This window comes from Ursus americanus, chromosome 11 (assembly GCF_024610735.1).
Source record: "Ursus americanus isolate L20-20 chromosome 11, mUrsAme1.1.p, whole genome shotgun sequence".
Classification (NCBI taxonomy): Eukaryota; Metazoa; Chordata; class Mammalia; order Carnivora; family Ursidae; genus Ursus; species Ursus americanus.
The window spans coordinates 55,547,441-55,567,423 of NC_142137.1; the positions used below are offsets into that span (position 1 = coordinate 55,547,441).

A 19,983-nucleotide genomic window follows, 5' to 3' on the forward strand; every position below is an offset into this window, starting at 1 on the left:
GAGTGGAAGTAGGAGGTGTGTCAAAAGGGGACCAAAAATTAGAAAGGGGAAGCTGAAAATACAAAAAGGAGATTTTCCTGTGAACTAATCCAATTAATTTTCATCAATGTATTAACAGAGAAATTATGAGTCAAGGACTTACTTGGTTAGCAATGGCTCTAACTAGAGGTTGGTAGGCTTTCTTTTTTTTCTTCCGTGTAGGCCTTGTGAGTACAGTTCGGTAAAATTGTGTATTGTATTCTCTAAAAAATTTGTTTGGGCTTAAATTCAATGTGGTAAGTGGGATGAAAATTTTGGAAATTCCTCTTAACATCTAAAGGTCTTTGTAGTTTTGTGATAATCCAACGCCTTTGTATTCATTTCCATATTAATTTCTTTTCCTGTTACTTTTTTGGTAAAAAAAAAAAAAATGAAAAATGCCTGCCTGTTCTCACAGTTTGATAGAATATGATTGCCAACCCTCTTCTCATCCTACCATTGCATTGTTCTCTAACAAAAAATAAAACGGAGGGAAAAGGATACTATTAAAGCCATTTAGTTTATTATTTCTTTGCTTGGTCTGCTTTCTTACTCAGAAGAAAATTTAAAATACATATTTCCATTTTCGAAATTTTCACAGTCTTAAAAACAAAGTCGATACAGTTTCTACCTCAAATGAAAGCTCACGTAATTAAAGGTACCTCACACAGCACCTGAACAACTGAATCGTCTCCTTAAACTGTATTGCAACAACAAAAGGAAAAATTCACGCATTTAGATTTATGTTACCAACTCCTTTGATTTATCCGACAGGAGAAAGAGGCAATCATTTGCGGAAGGCCACACACCGTGGGTGGGCTGGCTGGCAGGATGTGCCCTCCCCACTGCCGCACCTGCACAGCACACAGCCTTAATAAATCATCTCATGCGGTTACGGCCACTACGAAAAAGGGGGAGGGCAGTGGTTGCTCCCCAGGGCTCGGTAGCACAGCAACACAGTTGCCTCATATCTGTTTCAGGATATTGGGTCAAGTGAGTTAGCCCACACGCTGACATGAGAAATGGCCCAGACTTCTGCCCGTGACCCTCTCTTCTCCGTACGTTCTTTGTGGGCAATCTCATCCATCCCAAGGCTTTGCTCTCGCATGGTGGTAATTTCCAAACCTTTGTGGAGAGGAGACTGACCACCGACGGCTCCGCAGCTCCCTTCAGTTTGCCTAACGAGGAGCAAGCATGTAGTCGGCTTCACCCAAGGGCCTCCAGTGCTGTCAGCGTGAGTAGGCAGCCTCCCTGAGCAGCTGACCCCCAAGCTAGACTTCCTTCGGCTTGCAAGACTGCTCTTATTCTCACCTCTGGAAAGTACTGTTTTTGAGCAGTAGGGCTCAGCTCACAATGTACCCAGCTGGGTCCTGCAAAGTATACCATGGGATGAGGCAAGAGGACACGGGCATCATGGCAGGGCCACCCCTCTGCCTGCGATTCCCGCCCGCACCAGGTGACGCTGTGGCATTTGCCTAAGCCTTTCACTCAATAACCTTTATCTTTAGCCTGAATCTGTCGCCTGAGCTCCAGATGTTAATATCCTACTGTCTGCTTGTCCTCCCTTCTCCAGTGTCCCACAGGTTCCTGAGACTCAGCATTCTGTCCTTCCCCTATGGACCTCCTTCAGTTAATGGAATCACTATCTTCCCAGATCTACAGGCAAAACATCAGAATCACCTTCAGCATTCTGTCCTTCCCCTATGGACCTCCTTCAGTTAATGGAATCACTATCTTCCCAGATCTAGAGGCAAAACATCAGAATCACCTTCACTTTCCACAACCAAATGAAATGAAATTTAAATTGTTGCCAATACTAAAGAGAGAGAGCGAGATTAATATTTATGGACTATTTTGTGGTTAGCAAAATCGGAAATGCACACCAGGTACTTGGGGTGCAGTGTGAAGGCTGATACAATTTCCTGTCCGGACTTTCTTAATTGACCCAGCATGAAAGTGTTTCACGGATCAGGAATTATATTTTGATTTACTCTTAAATTGATATAAACCTTCATGTTAATGTAGTTGATCATTCAGTAAATGTCTAGGGGCGCCTGGGTGGCTCAGTCGGTTAAGCATCCCACTCTTGATTTCAGCTCAGGTTGTGATCTCATGGGTCCAGGGATTGGTGGGGGGGGGGGGTCTGCCTGAGATTCTCTCCCTCTGCTCCTACCCCCACTCACTCTCATGCTCTCTCTCTCTCTCAAATAAATAAATCTTTAAAAAAAAATTTCATGTCTACCAGGTGCAGATCTGGATACTAATTAATTTGGGTTTGAACTTCCACACATCTTTCTTTTACATAGGTGAGCTACCCGGGACAGCTTCCACAGGCCTGGTATTCCTGAATCATGTTTAATGGCTCCTTTTCTCATTTTCACAAGTATCTGGGTTTGGATGACAAATTACATGGTCACCCAACATATATCTGATACATAATCTGGGTGTTCCCTTGTTTGACATTTTCTAAGCCGACCTTGCCCTTTAATATCTAACCAGTTTAGGGGTGCCTGGGTGGCTCAGTCAGTTAAGCGTCTGACTTTGGCTCAGGTCGTGATCTCAGGATCCTGGGATGGAGCCCGCTGTCCAGCTCCCCACTCGGTGGGGAGTCTGCCTGTTTTGCTTCCCCTCCCCTTCCCCCTCCAGCTTCTCTCCCCTCACTCTCCCCTGCTTGCGCACCTGCCTGGCAGGGTGTGTATGTGGCCCTGCGTGCTCTCTCTCAAGTAAATCAATAAAATCTTCAAAAAATTATAATTAAATCCAACCAGTTTAGTCTGAGCCCCCATCCTGAGTGGCTACAGAAAGACCCTGCCTTTTGTTAGATTGTCCCTCTCCTTGGTGTGAAGCCCATGGAGACTGAGGATGTGGCCTTTCTTTTCTCACTTCCTCTTTCCAAGGCCATTATTTCTTACTAGCCAAAAAGACAAACAAAAAATTTAAAGTAAAATATCACAAGGAAGGGAGAAAATTAAGAAAAACTAAAATGTAGAAATTAAAAGTATAAGGGTTAAACTACACATGTAGTGAAAACAAGCTGTTACAAGATCCAATGATCACATTTAATTATAAGATAAAAATTAAAAGCTACCACATGTAAAATAAAATAAAAACATGGACATAGATTTAAAAAATTCTCAACTAAATTGGAAATAAACAAAAATTAAAAGGATGAAAAAGCAAGAATATTTTTAATGGAAATATAAAGGTGATGTAAAGCAAACAAGAAAAGGGCTGGATACTTAAAGAATGAAGAACTAAAATAGGAATGTGGGAAATTAGATAAAATCAATGAAATGCGATAACATATATAAAGTGCTTCTCACAGTGAAGTGATGCTGACACAGTGCTCCATCAGACAAAATTTGTCTCTAATAAATTTGGAAAATGAAGGAAGAGATGGGAAAGAGGGGAGTAGGGAGTAAAGAACCCCACTGAAAGCAAGCGAAGAGTCCCTGGCAAAATTCCCACGGAGACTTCTCAGTAGTTGACTCCCGGAGACCTGGGAGATAGGAGGCAGAGGCAATTGAAGCTCCCTTCCCCTGCCCTTTGTTCCGGTCCTCTGTCCGCCCACATGTCCTTATGGTATCTGTGACCCAGAGCTGTCTGAAAGAGCCTCACCACAAACAATTTTGGGAGCGAGTCAGGGTTGGTTAACTTCCCCCATGCTCAGCCACCAATTCTGTTCTTTGAAATCCAGAAGAATACCAGGCTCAGGTATCTAGAAGTGTCTGGGAAGTACTTGGTAACCCCCAATGTAAGCAAACCGATGGCTTTTCATTCTCACCTTCAGATGAGAAATATATCTTAGTGTTGATGGTGTTTAGTGATAATATGATCATTAATTTAAATAATGAAAATCTATGCTATATTTCTTCATAATATAATTGAGATAAAGAATGAGTTTTAAAGTAACCTGGATGTTGAAGCATTTAATTGATGTTGAAATAAAAGGGTGTTAGAATAATGTTGTAGTAATCAAAACAGTATGGTACTGGCTCCAAAACAGACACGTAGATCAATGGAACAGAATAGAGAGCCCAGAAATAAACCCATGTATATATGGTAAATTAATCTATGACAAAGGAGGCAAGAATATGCAATGGGGAAAAGACAGTCTCTTCAACAAATGATGTTGGGAAAAGTGGACAGCCACATGCAAAAGAATGAAACTGGACCACTTTCTTACACCACACACAAAAATAAACTCAAAATGGATTAAAGACCTAAATGTGAGACTTGAATTGATAAAACTTCTAGAAGAAAACACAGGCAATCATCTCTCTGACATCGGCAATAGAAACATTTTTCTAGATATGTCTCCTCAGGCAAGGGAAACAAAAGCAAAATTAACTCAGTTGTGCCTATACCAAAATTAAAAGCTTTTGCACAGTAACAAGGCAATCTATTGAATGGGAGAAGATATTTGCAAATGATACATTCATTATGGGGTTATATCCAAAATATGTAAAGAACGTCTACCACTCAACACCAAAAAACTCAAATAATCTGATGAAAAATGGGCAGAAGACCTGAATAGACATTTTTCCAAAGAAGTCATGCAAATGGCCAACGGACACATCAAAAGTTGCACAATATCACTCATCATCAGGGAAATGCAACTCCAAAGCACAATGAGACATCACTTCACACCTGTCAGAATGGCTAAAATAAAAAAAGATAAGAAATGACGTGTTGGTGGGGCGCCTGGGTGGCACAGCGGTTAAGCGTCTGCCCTCGGCTCAGGGCGTGATCCCGGCATTACAGGATCGAGCCCCACATCAGGCTCTTCTGCTATGAGCCTGTTTCTTCCTCTCCCACTCCCCCTGCTTGTGTTCCCTCTCTCGCTGGCTGTCTCTATCTCTGTCAAATAAATAAATAAAATCTTTAAAAAAAAAAAAAAAAAAGAAATGACGTGTTGGTGAGGATGTGGAGAAAAAAGGAACCCTTGTGTGCTGCTGGTGGGAATGTAAACTGGTGCAGCTACCGTGGAAAACAGGATGGAGGTTCCTCAAAAAATTAAAAAGAGAATTACCCTATGATCCAGTAATTTCACTACTGGATAGTTACCCAAAGAATAGGAAAATACTGATTTGAAGAGATATATGCACCCCTGTGTTTATTGCAGCCTGACTTACAATAGCCAAGATATAAGAACAACCCATAGATGCAAGGATAGAGATGTGGTATATAGATACAATGGAATATTACAGCAATAAAAGAGAAGGAGATCTTGCCATTGGCAACAACATGGATGCATCTAGAGGGTATAATGCTAAGTGAAGTAAGTCAGTCAAAGAAAGACAAATACCATATGATTTTACTCATACATGGAATTTAAGAAACAAATGAACAAAGAAATTAAAAAAGAGATAAACAAGCAAACAAAAAAACTCTCCTAAGAATGGAGAACAAACTGGTGGTTGCCAGAGGGGAGGTAGGTGGGGGGATGAGTGAAAGAGGTGAAGGGGATCAAGAGCACACTTATCATGATGAGCCCTGAGCAATGTATAGAATTGTTGAATCATTATATGGTACACCTGAAACTAATATCACTGCATGTTAACTATATTTCAATAGAAAATAAAAGAAAATAAGATAAAAGAAAATAAAGGAAAAAAAAGGGAAAAAAAGAATGGGTTTAAAAGTAAACTGGACCTTGAAGAATTCAACTGATGTTGAAATGAAAGGATGTGTTAGAATGATGCTAGGAAATGAAAGATTCTGGTAAAGTGCAAGTAAAGATTCTCTCAGGACAAGACACACCCTAGGAGGAAGCAGTTTCAGGGTTCCACACAACAGTTTATACACCGATTTAAATACAAGAAGACAACAAGTATACCCTCAGGAGATAGTCTTACCTAAGAGAAAGAGGTAGATGATAAGAAATCAAGCCAAAGGTGGGGAAGTTGAGGAAGCGACCTCTCAGGAATACTGTAGAGAACTTCAAGCATTTCACATGTACTGTTAAGAGCCTTTGGGAATGCTTGGGCTCAGGAATGCTTTGGCAGAAACCCTACTGTGATAATGGAGACTCTAAAACCTGAGCCTGCCTCAGATCGCCCAACTCAAGTGTGCATTCAAGAAGTTGGGGTGGGGCTCGAGAATTTGCGTTTCCAATAAGTTCCCAGGTGTTCTGGACACTCTGAGAGCCACTGGCTTGTATTTAAAGACATGTTCATTTTCTTACATAAGAAGCAGATTGGAGGTATGTGGTTTCTAGTTGGAAACAGAAAAAGGCTTAGTATCTTCAAGGGACAAGGGGGTCCCAACTTGTATGACTGGGATTTCAAGGGTTGTGGAAAGGGGTTACACATGCTACTTAAACTTTTAATGTGAATCTGATATTTAATGTGAAAAGATATTTGCATTCTGAAAAAATACAGAGAGAGAAGTCAGGGTAGAAGCCACACATCAGAGGAATCTGGGGAAAAACTGAAAATAAATGGGTGCACTTGGAAAGTAGAGGTAATCCATTCAAGAGTTTGAGAGCAAATGGAGAAAGGAATATTGGATGTTGGCCAAGGGGTAAGCAAAATTATTCTTTTGAAATAAATATAGAAAACAAAATATATGCTCGTGAATATATCATCCAAGCTAGAAACACTAGCTGGTAGGTGTATTAGTCATTATAGGTGCATAAAAATAACATCAAACTTAGCAGCTTGAAACAATAAATATTATCTTACATACTTTCTGAGGGTCAGGAAATCAGAGCTTGGCTGGTGGTTCCGGTTCAGGGTCTCTTATAAGGTTGTAGTCAAGATGCTGGCCAGGGCTACAGTTATCAGAAGGTTCGACGGGGCAGGAGGACCCATTACCAAGCTTGCTCCTCCAGGACCTCGGTTCCTTGCTGGCTGCTCTTCACCACCTGGGCCTCTCAAAGGGCTGCTCATGAAATGACCATTGGTTTCTGCCAGAGGGAACAATCCAAGGGAGAGAAATCAAGACATCAGCAGCAGTGATGACCTAGTCTCTGAGGTTGTGTATCACCTCTTCGGTTTTATTCAATTCATTAGCAATGAGTCGTTGGATTCAGCCCACATTGCAAGGGAAGCTCCATCTCTTAAAGGGAGGAGTGTCAAAGCATTTGTGAACACATTTTTAAATCACCAAAAAATGCGTAAAGAATATCATGGCTTAAATAAACACACATGCACAGTGAAAAATATTTTAAATAGAGTAAAACATTTGCCCATAAGAAGTATGTCAAATTCAATTTCCTGAACATGAAGCCATTTCCATGCTGCAAAATTTGTCTTAATATTGTCACTTGCTTCCTAATTTGTCAGTTGTAACAAATGTCACTGCATAGTGCTTTTCACATTTTGTTTCAACACTCAAGTGGATATTTGTCATGCCTTGCAGTTGCCAGCATCTTTTGAACATCCTTCTGATGTTTGGGGAATGTCCTCCATTTTAAGGCCTGCTTCCTAAGGTAGAAGCCAGAACTTTGCTTCCTAACCTCCCTGTGGATAGGACCTCGGGATGGAACTTGTGTTCCTCCACCCAGAGAGTCCCAGGAAGGATGTCAATCTGGAAAAGGGCAGCATGGCCCCAAACCTGGTTTCCAGTAAGGAGGAGGGAAAGGACTCCAATGATGGACTCACACTTGGACTCTTCACTCGGGATGCTGCTTTCCCATGTTGACTTTATTCTCAGAGAGCCTGTTTCTATGTAATACTCTCAGTGCTCACTACGCTATCCCAGTTTGTCAGTCTCGGAGTTTTCATTAACTATTGTTTCATTAAAAAAAAAACAACAACAACCAAAACTTAGTGGCACAAAAAACAAAACAAAACAAAACAAAACAAACCCTGACACATTTTTATTCTGCCCATCGAGTCTGTGAGTTAGAAATTGGAAAAGAATACACTAGCTTGTCCCTGCTCCATGATCTGCAGACTTAGCTGGAAAGATCCAATGGCTGGGTCACTTGATGGCGACGGGCTGGAATCAACTGGAGGCTCATTCACTTACATTTGCAGCAATTAATATTGACTGTTGGTTGGGCTGTTGGCTGGAAAAAGTACATGTGGCTACTTGGGTTTTGTCACAGTATGGGGGCTGGGTTCCCAGAGCAAGCATCCCGAAAGAACAAGATGAATGACCTCAGAAGTCGCAGAGCGCCCCTCTGCCACAGACACAAGGCTTTGCAGATTCAGTGAGGAAGAACACAGACTCTACGTTTTGATGGTATGGGTGTCAAAATCACAGTGGTGGAAGACGAAGTCACGTGTGGGTTGGGAGATATTGTTGTGGTCCTCTTTGGAAAAATACAACGTGCCACACAGCGGACTGAAATTTTCTCATCTCCAATAGCTCAGTTGCCTGTAACTCTGACTAGACTAACCTGTGTTCCCGCCCATCCTTAAACAGTGACCAAAGAAATTTAATACATCTCCAGGCTGCAGAAGAGGCACTTGGGTACCCTATGACATGGTGGTGCTGTTCAGAACTGGTTTATACCAGAAGCTTTTTGGAGGCTAAGTCTGGGGTTAAATAAAAATATCATTCAAATAGTATTTTGCGATGGTCCAGAAGATCATGGAGGATTTGATGGCTGGACGGTGGGCAAGCTCTGTAAGGGTTTTGAGGTGCCGGCAGCGGGTCTAGGAGGCATCTTCTTATATTTGAGTGAGTTTGTAACTGGGCTTCTAAATCTGGACATGGTGATATAAACACTTGCTATACAGGGTTGTTTTAAAAAATCAAATTAGATAATACATGTAAGGAGCTTAGAGCAATGACTGCCACATAGGGAGTACTTAGAACATTTTTATTACTACCATTTTAAGTACTCTGAAAGCCCCATTTTATGAAATCCGAAACCTCTTGACAATTTGGCGAGGTAAGATGGAGATGGCATTGTCCCCATGTGTCCCCATGTTCTGGTCCGCGCGCTGGGGTGCACCAGGCCTCACACTCAGTAGGAGGGATACTGTTGAGGCTGGGACGAAGATGCGCGCCACCGGTACGTCAGTGCTAAGTGGCCAAGTGAGCAGGGGCAACTCCGCCGGCTGCTGCCCTGAAGGGCTTTCAGGGGCAGTCCATGTTCTTAACCGGAACCCAGAGGCTGAGCGACACCCCAGGTCAGGGCAATATGCCCGGGGATCACAGAGGTTCGAGGAGGTAGCAGGGCGGCGGGTGACTTTCACAGTGACCCAGCAGGTGAAGAGCCAGCGGGTGGGGTCCCGCACAGTCAGGTGAACTTGTGCAGTCTCCAGGGTGATACAAGTTCTAGGTCAGACAGCCGCCTGCACTGTGGGAATAAGGGCGTGGCTGCCAGATCGCGCTCAGGCCCCAGGCTCCCCGACCCTGCACAACACCTAAGCCTTGGCTCTGTGGTGGAGTCGAGGTGCACAGAATGGAGGGAGAGCACTGCAGAACAATGAAGAGAACCTAAACTTCCAAGCGCACAGGTGGGTCGTGGGAACAAGGAGGGCCCTCACCGCCCCGCGGCCGTGCAGCGGGTGTGGTGCCCACAGCCAGCAGGGAGGGCCACTCGTGCCACGCGCCCTGCATGTGGCGTGGCGCAGGACAGACACGAATTTCTACAAACTTCCTTCCTGTGGGAGTTGTGAGGAAGAAAAGCGGTGCTGCTGCTCAGGCAACTCATTTCTTGAAGTTTATTCTATTTAGAATAAAACCAACCAAACCCCACCCTCTGGGCTCCGTCCTTGCACTCCCATTCCCGCGCGCCTCCAAAACGTGCTCCTAGGAATCCCGAAGTTTACGAGTGTGTTTGTTTCCCGCGCCCGCGCACCTCGAAACCGAAAGCACAACGGGCTGCGCCTGAGTCGGCCCCGAGCGAGCCGCCGAGCTCCGCCGCCGCCACAAGCGCGCCGAACTCGGCTGCAGTTGCCCTCGCTGCCGCGGCGGGCCGGGGGCAACAGTGAGCTGCGGCGGCGGCGGCGGGAAACGGAGGCTCTGGCGGGGAGGTCGCTCCGGCTTGGGATGGGAAAACCGGGAAAGCGGCAGCGAAGGATCCTCAGAAATTCTTGAGGGAGGGTGCGAGGACGATGGAATACAGCTTGTAGGAAGAGTGAAAAGCAGACCGTTCGCATGTACCAGGATGGCCGAGTGGTTAAGGCGTTGGACTTAAGATCCAATGGACAATGTCCGCGTGGGTTCGAACCCCACTCCTGGTAGATATTTAATTTTGCTTTTTTTTTTTACTTAAAAATTTTATTTATTTTTTTAAACATAAATTTCACCGAGCACACCACGCATTGAGCCCAAGAATTCCGCCTTCTAGCTGGGAGAGACGCACCCTTCCCCACCCCTCCCCAACACGCACAACGCGCGGCTTCGCTTCCTGGGAGGGAGACGACGCGGCGAGCGGGTTGGGCGAGGGCCCGCGAGCTGGGGGCTGGCTTGGGGTGGGGGTGGGGGTGGGGGTGGGGGGCTGGCGCAGTGGCAGGGGGGTGCTGGCGTGAGAGGGGGCTCGTGCGGGAGGGGTCCGGCGGGCGGGGGGCGTGGCGCGCGGGCGGGATCCGGCGGGCGGGGCGGCCTGCGGGCAGGCAGGCGTCTCCCGGGCCCCAGCTGCTCGGCGTCAAGGGCTCGCTGGGCCGAGCCAGGGTGGGGAATCCGCGGCGTAGCCGGGCTCGGGTTCCCGGCTGCAGAGCGAGAGCAGGCCGGGCGGGGCGGACGCGTCTGCTGTGAAAGCTTAGTTAGATAGCTGCCCCTGCAGAAAAGTCAGAGAGATAAATCTCTACCTTTTTCCTTTTCGCAAAATTAATTGTGTGCACGCAGTTCTTCCATTAGCTCCTTGAAGGCGGAGACGGTATGCATCACGCCTCTAAAATCTTAGGACTCTAACTTACATTCGGCTTAGAATTTTAAAATACTAAAGGCATGGTCTAGTGTTTTTTTTTTTTTAATACTAAATATGAAAGTAATCTAAAACCTAGAGGAAAAAGTTGCAACTACAGTGCAAAGAACACTTGAAAAAAGAATTTGTAAGATACCGACTAGATGCTCCAATACAACCATTAAAATCGGAAAATTAAGACTGATAATTTACTACATCTAGTGCCCAAACCGCATTCAATCACCGGTTGTTTGTAGTAAAAAGCTCCAGTTCAGAAGAATGTATTGCATTTCCTTGTCACATCTCCTTCGGCTTCTTCAATCTGTAACAAGTCCTCGGTGGCTCCTGAATTTCATCTTGACACTTGTGAAGAGGACGGGCCGGTCTTTTTGTAGAATGTCCCTGTGTCAATTTGGATTTGTCTGATTAGATTCAGGTTGTGCTTCTGTAGCAAGAGTATCACAGAAGTATCACATTGCATCCTCCAGGTGGAGTGATTTTGACGTGTCCTTTTAACTGAGTTTTAAGTCACTTGATTAAGCCTCTGCCGGCCTTCACCACTATAAATTCACTTTTCCCCTTTGTGATTAATACATATTTGGGGGGAAGTGCTTGAAGCTATATAAATATCCTATTACTCATGAAACTTTCCATTTTATTCAGTTATTTGTGGAATCATAAGTAATCTAAGTATGCACTTATGGTATCCTGTTTGAATAAATGCTTACAATCCATTCTATATTTGTTCGATGCTCAAAGTGTCCCAGATTTGGCCAGTGGACATCCATTCAAGCTCACTTTGACATGTCTGCATCATTCGTTAGCACGTCCTTACTTCCTAGTCCAAGATATTCCTTGCTTACCTTGTATTTTCTGTGACCCAGTCCTAGAATCAGCCATTTTCAAAAGATTTCTGGTTCTCTTTAGCAAAGAAGGGTAATTAGAAACCAAGACCTCAGTTTAGACGTGCTCACTCTTTTGATGTGTTACTGTTCCCAGACCCTCTGGATGGACAGAATTAGGGAGAGAATGTGTGTGTATGTGTGTGTGTGTGTGTACACGTTTAAATTTATCTACCCTCTACTTATATTTATATCCAGGAGTTTATACCAATACCTCCAATTCTGAGGCAACACTGCAGATTTTGTTTTAGTTTTTCTAGCCATATTTGTAATTCCCTAAACTTACCAATGTAAAATTTACCTTGCTTGAGCCTATCTAATGTCTTTAGAGTTGAATTGCTCAAGAAGGGAAAAGAAGGAAAGAGGGAAAAGAAAGTGTCTAAGTAGTTTGGAAATGAGCATCTTGGCAGCATCTAAGAACCAGCTTGAGCCAGTCGCTGTTAGACACTAGGGCTGTGCAGATAAATAACCCAGCATCGTCTCATGGAGCTCAGTTAGTGAGAGAGAGATTTTAGTGAATCATTTATAATGACAAAATATGAATTATATCCGAGGTGCTAAAGGAGCAGTGTGGGAAGCCCTAGCTCTTTCGCAGAGTGTCAGCTTTAGTAGGGAACGGAAGGAAGAGAAGTAGGGCTCTGGGAGGGGAGGGAGAGAGGTACAGGTGGGGTAAGCCATCTTGAAACCATGCTAAGTATGGTCTCTGAAGTTCACTAAGGAATTCAAAACAAGAAGCAACCTGACTAGAGTTGCATTTGGAAGTTTCTCTATCGACATAGAAACTCTTGGTCTGTCTATATAGGTTTGGAAGAGGGGGGCATATTGAACTGGAAGGAAATATTTTTGGGTGAAGATTATTTAATTCAGTCAATAGCCAGTTCAACTGAGCTCAGTGTCCCTCTCTCTTTCTCCTTAAGGCCAAGCAAGAGAAAAACAAAAAACAAAACTTGATGCCTTTCCAGCCTGAGCACAGGGGCTTGGGCTAATTTAAGTGTTTGTATTACTATGCCCAAGTGCAAATATGGAACAGTACTATCAAGAGTAGGCAAAGAATAGTACGGAGTTTTACTTTGTTTCTTTGAAACTATATTGTAAATCAAGCTTCTAGTTTGTATTAATCAGTTACTGTGCATTAGCAGAGATGGTAAAAGACTCCTGAGTATTCTTCTTAAGACTGCTGAAATTCTGCCAGATTACTCTGAAGTGCTATGAAGAGGGATGAAATGATGTCTGAAGACTGCTGGTCTAGAAACAAGAAAATCTATTAGATAGATCCTCGGGCACTGAATCACAAATTTTCTATTGATTAGTATGTAGGGCCTACTTAACCACAGCCTTCAAGTGCCGATTTAGGTGGAATCTTTTGCTTTACTATTTCCCTCTCTGCATAATGTTTTATCACTGGTTTCCTCTGATTAGCAGTATTCTCTAACTGAATTTTGATTTACTGCAGCAAACATTAAGAATACGATTCAAATTATAAACAAACGTTCAAATCACGCGGTGACTCAGTAGAAAGAGCCCAGGCTTTGGGGTAAGACAGGTTTACCAATTTTCTCAGGTTACCAGTCTGCCTTTTCTCATTTGCAAATTGGAAAATAATATTTACCCCCACTGAGTGGTTGTAAGGCTGAATGAACTATAATAATGCCTTCTTAATGATAATAATAATAAGCATTGTTAATAATATTATTAATATTAATATTGTTATCATAATAATGCCTTCTCACAAATCTAGGTGTTTCATACCTCTCACTTCTCTTCCCTTTTCTGGACCCATTCTTTGTGGGAAGTACAGAAGAACCACACTATGCAAGTGGGAAGAAATCTTACCTTGCATGTAAAGACCACTTTCAATTTTTCAAAACACTTTTACATCCACGATCTTCCTGGATAAACAGGTTCAGACAAGACTCATTGTACTTAGGTGGTAGATACAATTATATACCAATGTCTTCAACACATGAAAACATAATGCTTCCCTTCACTCAAAATAATATAGGGAGAGCTAGAGAACATCAATAGTTCCTAAAAATTGAAATCCTGTCCTAAAATGTAACAGCATCTTTACTTTCCCATGAAAAGTAGGCCTGTTATATTAGACTCTTCATTTTTAAAAATTCGTAAAAGATTCTGAATTTAAATTTGAATCATTTGTAGGTATACCACCACTAAACTTAGACTGATTTTCCAATAATTATTTTAACAATAAGAAATTAAGTAACTACTTAATTTGAATTACAACTATAAGTATGGGTTTGTAAGCATTCTGTATGTGGGTTTGAACGAGTTGTAAGTTATTAAAAATTGTTAGATTCTTTTCTGTTGGGCATCCTTACATAGAACTCTGTGGAAGACTGTTGCCAATACATTTAAACAGTGACACCTACTGGTAAATTGGAGGCAAATTTATGTGTTAAATTCAGTCAGCTTAATACTGACTATAAAATGCTGATAAATTGTTGTTCCACAGTCACTATGTGTAGGAGTACATTAAGGCTATTGTCTTATCCAGCCGGTATTTTGACTTTCTTTTTTCTCTTTCAATCATTGATGATAAATCGGCCATTGAAAAGATTCCCAAATCACTGACCAAGTTTGCACGAGCCATTATTTTAATTGTACGAACAGGGCCTTTATCTCATCATATCCATCATCTTTGTTTCAATATATTTTTTTTCAAACTCAGAAACTATGAGATTGAAGACGAATAGAGATTTGGGTTAGCCTCTGACTTTAAAACACAGAAGCCATGCCCAATTTGGGAAATCTTGAACAAGAAGCTTTCTTTGTCCTCAGTACCAAGTTGGAATTTGGAGATCTTAATTATTCCTTTTGTGTTACATTTTGCTTTTAGGTACAATTGCAGCTAATTAATGAACAATTTGAACACACATCGCACATTTGCTAATTGTTCAAATGAGATCAGTGTGATGCCTCCAGCTTTCACGAGTCTGTTCAGTTACAAGGATGCTATGGAGGAGTCAGGGAGCATAATTCCAGGCTCCTTACATCTACACTCCTGCTGGAGAGAAGGCCACTGCGAACCACATGGTTCATTTGTGAAGTGCGTGGTTTCATTTTCATTTAAATAGATTTTGATGTCTCTGAACCACTTATCAGAATACCTGAAGCAGAGGAAGCAGGCAAAAGGATGGGCAAAAACTTTATTGTGGTTTTCACGAGAAGGAATGGGTGAGGCAGGCTAAGCAGGCTTAGGATTTGGTAGTTTGAATAATTTCAGCAGGCTCTGGGGTGTGGGGACTGTTCTGAGGTGTCTTGCATCTCTAAGAATTGGCTAACCCTGGGAGGGGCAGTACCTCCCTGATCAGCAAGGGCCCAGATGCCAGAATGTCAGAAATACAGAAAATAGGAAAATATAGTTAATTTAGTATGGGTTCAGGTATCCTCACCCTTCTTTTTCTTCTCTTTCTCCTTCTTTTGCAGCTAGGGTGGGCCTTATCTGTTTAGAAGAATCAGGATCCAGAAGCCCAGGGAGGCAGACACGTAAGTGGTTTTTGAATCATTTCCATCTGGGGATGCTATACACGGTACTTGTGCAATTCACATCTCAAATTTACCTCTGGGTTTAGATAGTCTTTTCAACTGTTTTATTCATGGCTATGGTATAGTGATGTTCATAAGTTACTGCAAAAGGTAACTTGTTAAATTGCATTGAAAAGATGGATCATAAAGAAGAGTGTTGAACATTTGTGTCAGTTCTACAATCTCCTTTGTACATAAATGCGGAAGTATGTGTATTTGTGAAATACACAGCCCAGGTCCTAAGAGGCAACGCAAAACTGGGGCTCATCGTCAGCCAGCCCAGATTTCAAACCCAGTTCCAACCCTGATTAGCTGTGTGACTTTGGACTGCTTATTGCACTTCGCCAACTCTTTGTTTTCTCTTCTGTAAAATGGGGGTGATAATAGAAATACCTATCAAATGATTTCTTGTGAGAGTTAAATGCGCTGTTGACAAAGTGCTTAGAAATTGCCGATGTTTGGACAATCAATTGATTAAACTATGGCCATACTTTAGTGATTCTTATAAAGTGTACCTATAGATTAACTATAAGACCAGTTTTGCTACAAAGGTAAAAGGTGTTTGTGGAATTGATTCTGCTGTTGGATATACATCGTATTTGCTATAGCAGTTGCAGTAAGGTGAGATCGTTAGCAAAAGATTTTATCTATCATCTATCTATCTATCTATCTATCTATCTATCTATCTATCTAAGGGAGAGAGAGAGCTTGCACAAGCAGGGGGAGTAGCAGGGAGAGGGAGAATCAGGCTTCCGCTGAGCAGAGAGCCCAATGTGGGGCTCAGTCCCAGGCCCCTGGGATCAGGACCTGAGCTGAAGGCAGACGCTTAACTGACGAGCCACCCAGACATCCCAAGATACAATTTTTTTTTTGAGAGAGAGAGAGAGAGCGTGCGTGAGCAGAGAGTGGGCACATGTGTGTGAGGGGTGGACGGTAGGGGCAGAGTGAGAAGGAGGGAGAGAATCCTAGGCAGGCTCCGTGCCCAGCATGGAGCCTGACTCAGGGGTTGATCTCATAACACTGAGATCATGACCTGAGCCGAAATCAAGAGTCAGATGCTTGACCGACTGCGCCACCCAGGCGCCCCAAAAGATATTATTTTTCAAAGACATGAAATTTGGGAGAGGGGCATAGATTGCATTTTTCTGATTTGTTCACTAAACTTTTTTCCACTGAAAGTCTTTAAATGTCTAACTTTCCATCAACAATCTTTTCTTAAATAAAATGGGTAATTCCTTGAATAATTTTTATGTTCAAAAAATAGCACAGAGTTCTAAACTCTAACTTTTCAAATTCATGATAAGTGAGCTTATTGTTTTCCCCTGGGTGTCACACCCACTGGGTTAGTCACAAACAGCTATATTAAGGATGTTGTTCACATTTTTTAAACGCTAGCATTCTGGCCCACCCAGTTCTGCTCTGATTTTAAATGCAACCTGACTTGATTTTTTTTTTAATTTCACATAAAAAGAAAAATAAAAATAAAAGACCTCTATTACTTGGGAGATGTTTAGAATAATATGTAATGTTATGCTTTTAAGTGGCAAAGTGCTTCATGGAGTGTAGACTGGCCTTCGAGTCTGTGATGATGCAGAAGTACCCCTTTACTATGACTCAGTGCAATGCCTAATCCTATTAGTGGACTACAAAGAACGACATGTAGAAGGATGCACAGAACCAAAATGAAATTTTCAAGTGGCTTAATGAGTTGAAATGACCTCAGTAATATACTAATTGAATCAATTAGTCAATTTCTTTAATCCTGATTTTAGTCTCCCATGAGGAATCCTCAGACCAAAGCAAAATGAGGATGAACTTGGATAATTCTGGGTGGAGAAGCCCCTTGGGTAGATCTGGAGTGAAGAGGATGTTTTCCACTGGGTTTCTCTATTTTGCTTCTACATCTCTGCACTGTAAGCCAGTCTAATGCCTGCTTAGAAAACACACAGCTACTGCTGCCTTTTGCCCATGTTTTCAATGTCTAGGAAAGTCTTGTAGAGAAACACCAGCACTGAAAGGTGGGCAGCCTGTAGTCCAACTGAACAATTCATTCATTCATTCATTCATTCATTCATTCATTCATTCAGTATTTTTTAAGTGACTAGAATGGGCAATGCCATGCTTGTTGCTCAGATATGGCAATGAATAAGAAAAACATGATCTTGTCCTCATAGAGCTTACATTTAGGGAATACAGGCACTAAACAAGTAATCATAACGTTAATTCTTTCGCAGTCATAGTTTTCTCCTAGAAGTGTGGGCATAGTTTGGAGCAGGAGAGAAGCGGTGGTCTTTCATGGAACAGATAGAATGTGAAGGGACAGTTTCTATCTGCCTATCACCAGGAGAGAGCCTGAATTCAGCCCACAGAGAGAGAAAGTGAAAGAAAGAGGGGGAGAGGGAGGGAAAAGAAGAGGGGAGGAAGAAAAACAGAAAGAGGAAGAGAGAGAGAGAGAGAGGTAGAGACAGACAGACAGACAAAAACCCAAGGCCTCACCCAAATTCCTGGAGCCAGTTGTTCTGAAATCAACTCCACATTTACATTTCCAAGTTAAGACTGTGAATTCTTCTTTTGTGTGCGGCTTCTTATTTGAAGCTAAAAGAGTCCTGTCCCGAATAACATAGCTTTTAAGTATTGGCATAAAGTTGGGTATCTTCTTGAATAGCAAAGGAGTTAAAAAAAAAAAAACTGTAATATTTCAGAAGGGGAACAAGCGATGGCTTCATGAGATTTAATCATGGGCTGTTGAGTGTTAGGGTTGGAAAGGATTTACTTAGACAAAGCTTCCAATAAAGCAGAAATCACCCACTGGCCACTCCTGGCAGAGGTCAACTCATCTCTAAACTAGTGGTCATTAATAGTGTTAGCACTGACCTTAGGGAGCATTCTGGAGGAATGTGGGGGCACTTTGGGCTTGTCATAATAATTTGGAAGAAGGTTCCTGCCATTAGGGAGGGGTCCGGGGTGCTGGGCATGCTGCAGGGTATGGGAGGGCCACGTAATAAAGAACGATCCTTCATCCTACAAGCGTTTGGACTGACCAGCAGAATATTCCTGTAGGTTAAAAGCCTGTTTGTCTGAACCTGCAACCTAACTGCACTTTCCATGTTAAACACAAAATGTTTTTGCAAGTTTTTAATATGGAGTGAATTTTCCAAGTACCCCACTACCATGTAAATCAAGGAAAAATTGTACCTCATTTTACTTAGAACTTCATCAAGAGCTAGTTTCCATGTTAGAAAACACATCACTCAGAGCAGCAGCACTGTTTGAGTAATTGGTATTTGATTCGCTAGTTCAACACACGTGCCTCAGCATACGTTTGCTGCTGTTGTATTCCTGATGATGCGGTGGGCTCTGTCTTCTATGGTATGGTCGTGCTCTCGCACCTGCACATGGAGATATCCCATAGAACCGGATGTCTTCCACCTCTTCACTCATCAGGCTGGGCCTTTCATCCAACTCTGGCTCGTTTGTTCTTTTGCTGACATAGGCTCAGCCTGCCTGCTCGTGCCTCTTCTTGAAATGCCTGCTTCCCATATTCTCCTGAGGCCAAGTAGGCAAGATTACATCACCCCAACCTCCTTGCATCAGTTGACTAGGCCAGGGGTGGGTACCTGACTCAACAGGGCCAATTACGTTTGCTTCCAATCATTTGCAAGGATACATAAGGTCATTTTCTGCTATGTGCACAGAGAAGCAAGATATCCTGATGTGCAGAAAGAGAGATGGGTGAAGCAAATGCAGAGAAAAGCAGAGATGAGTGACCCTGTGGCCAAAGAGAGAAAAAGACACCAGTGAGCAGCTGCTTTGGTCCTCAGTGCGTTTCCTACTGCAAGTTTCGGACCTCAGGAAGCCTGGCTGGGTACTCTTCTGGTTGTACTTGTGATCGAATGGTTCCTGTCGCGAAAGGTTGCCTTCGACCTGGCCGTATGGGTGCACCAGCTCTTCAGACCCGAGAGTCAGGCAGATGAGTCTTGATCTACTCTAAGGTTTAAATTTCTCCTCTAACACTTTGCTAGTTCAGTTGGACTTATGTAACTGATTTTTAAAAACTTGTATTTGAAATTGTTTAAAACTTTCTGAAAAGCTGTAGAAACAGTGTACCCTTTACTCAGATTCCGTATTTGTGAACATTCTACCACGTTTGTTTCATCCTTTTCCCGTTCTCACTCTCTCTAATTCGCTACACCATTTGAGAGTAAGTTGTAGATGTGACACCTATTACTCCTACATGTTTCCCAAAACACAAGGATACTCTCCTATATTACTAGTTATAATCATCAAAATTGGGATGCTGATATTAATAGAATATTACCACCCAACACACAAATCCCATTCAAATTTTGATTTCCTCAATAGTATCGTTAATAAACACCCTTTCTTTTTTGGTTCATGTCTCTAGTCAAGGCTCTTCAATCTGGAATAGGTCCTCCTTCCTTTTCTCACCTTCGTGACCTTGACTCTTTTGAAGGGAATGATCAGTTATTTTGATAGAATTTCTCCCAATTTGTATTTGTCTTCCATTTCTTCATGATTAGATCCCAGTTGTTAACTTTTGACAGGAATGCCAAGAACGTGATGCTGCGTTCTTCTATCAGGAGGCACATGATGTCAATTTGTCCTATTTCTGTGATATTGACTTTTAAACTTGGATAAGATGATGTTAGACAGGTTTCTCCATTGTGAAGTTAATTACCAAGTATT

The 19,983-nt window shown here is 42.5% G+C and overlaps 1 long non-coding RNA gene and 1 other non-coding gene across 5 annotated transcripts in view; both read left to right on the forward strand.

Moving 5' to 3' along the window:
* The first annotated feature begins 9,279 nt into the window (after positions 1 to 9,279).
* Positions 9,280 to 19,983, forward strand: part of LOC123800419 (uncharacterized) — a 46,825-nt gene continuing 36,121 nt past the window's right edge. For 2 of the 4 annotated variants that reach the window (XR_015726135.1, XR_015726133.1), the window contains exons 1-2: positions 9,872 to 10,163; positions 15,178 to 15,237. This is a non-coding gene — a long non-coding RNA (uncharacterized LOC123800419). Of the gene's footprint in view, positions 9,438 to 9,871; positions 10,164 to 12,414; positions 13,265 to 14,587; positions 14,798 to 15,177; positions 15,238 to 19,983 lie in introns of those variants that run through there. The other 2 variants (XR_015726136.1, XR_015726134.1) reach the window with 2 other exon arrangements.
* Positions 10,085 to 10,166, forward strand: TRNAL-UAA (transfer RNA leucine (anticodon UAA)). Its single transcript has one exon. It is a non-coding gene; the product is annotated as a tRNA-Leu (tRNA).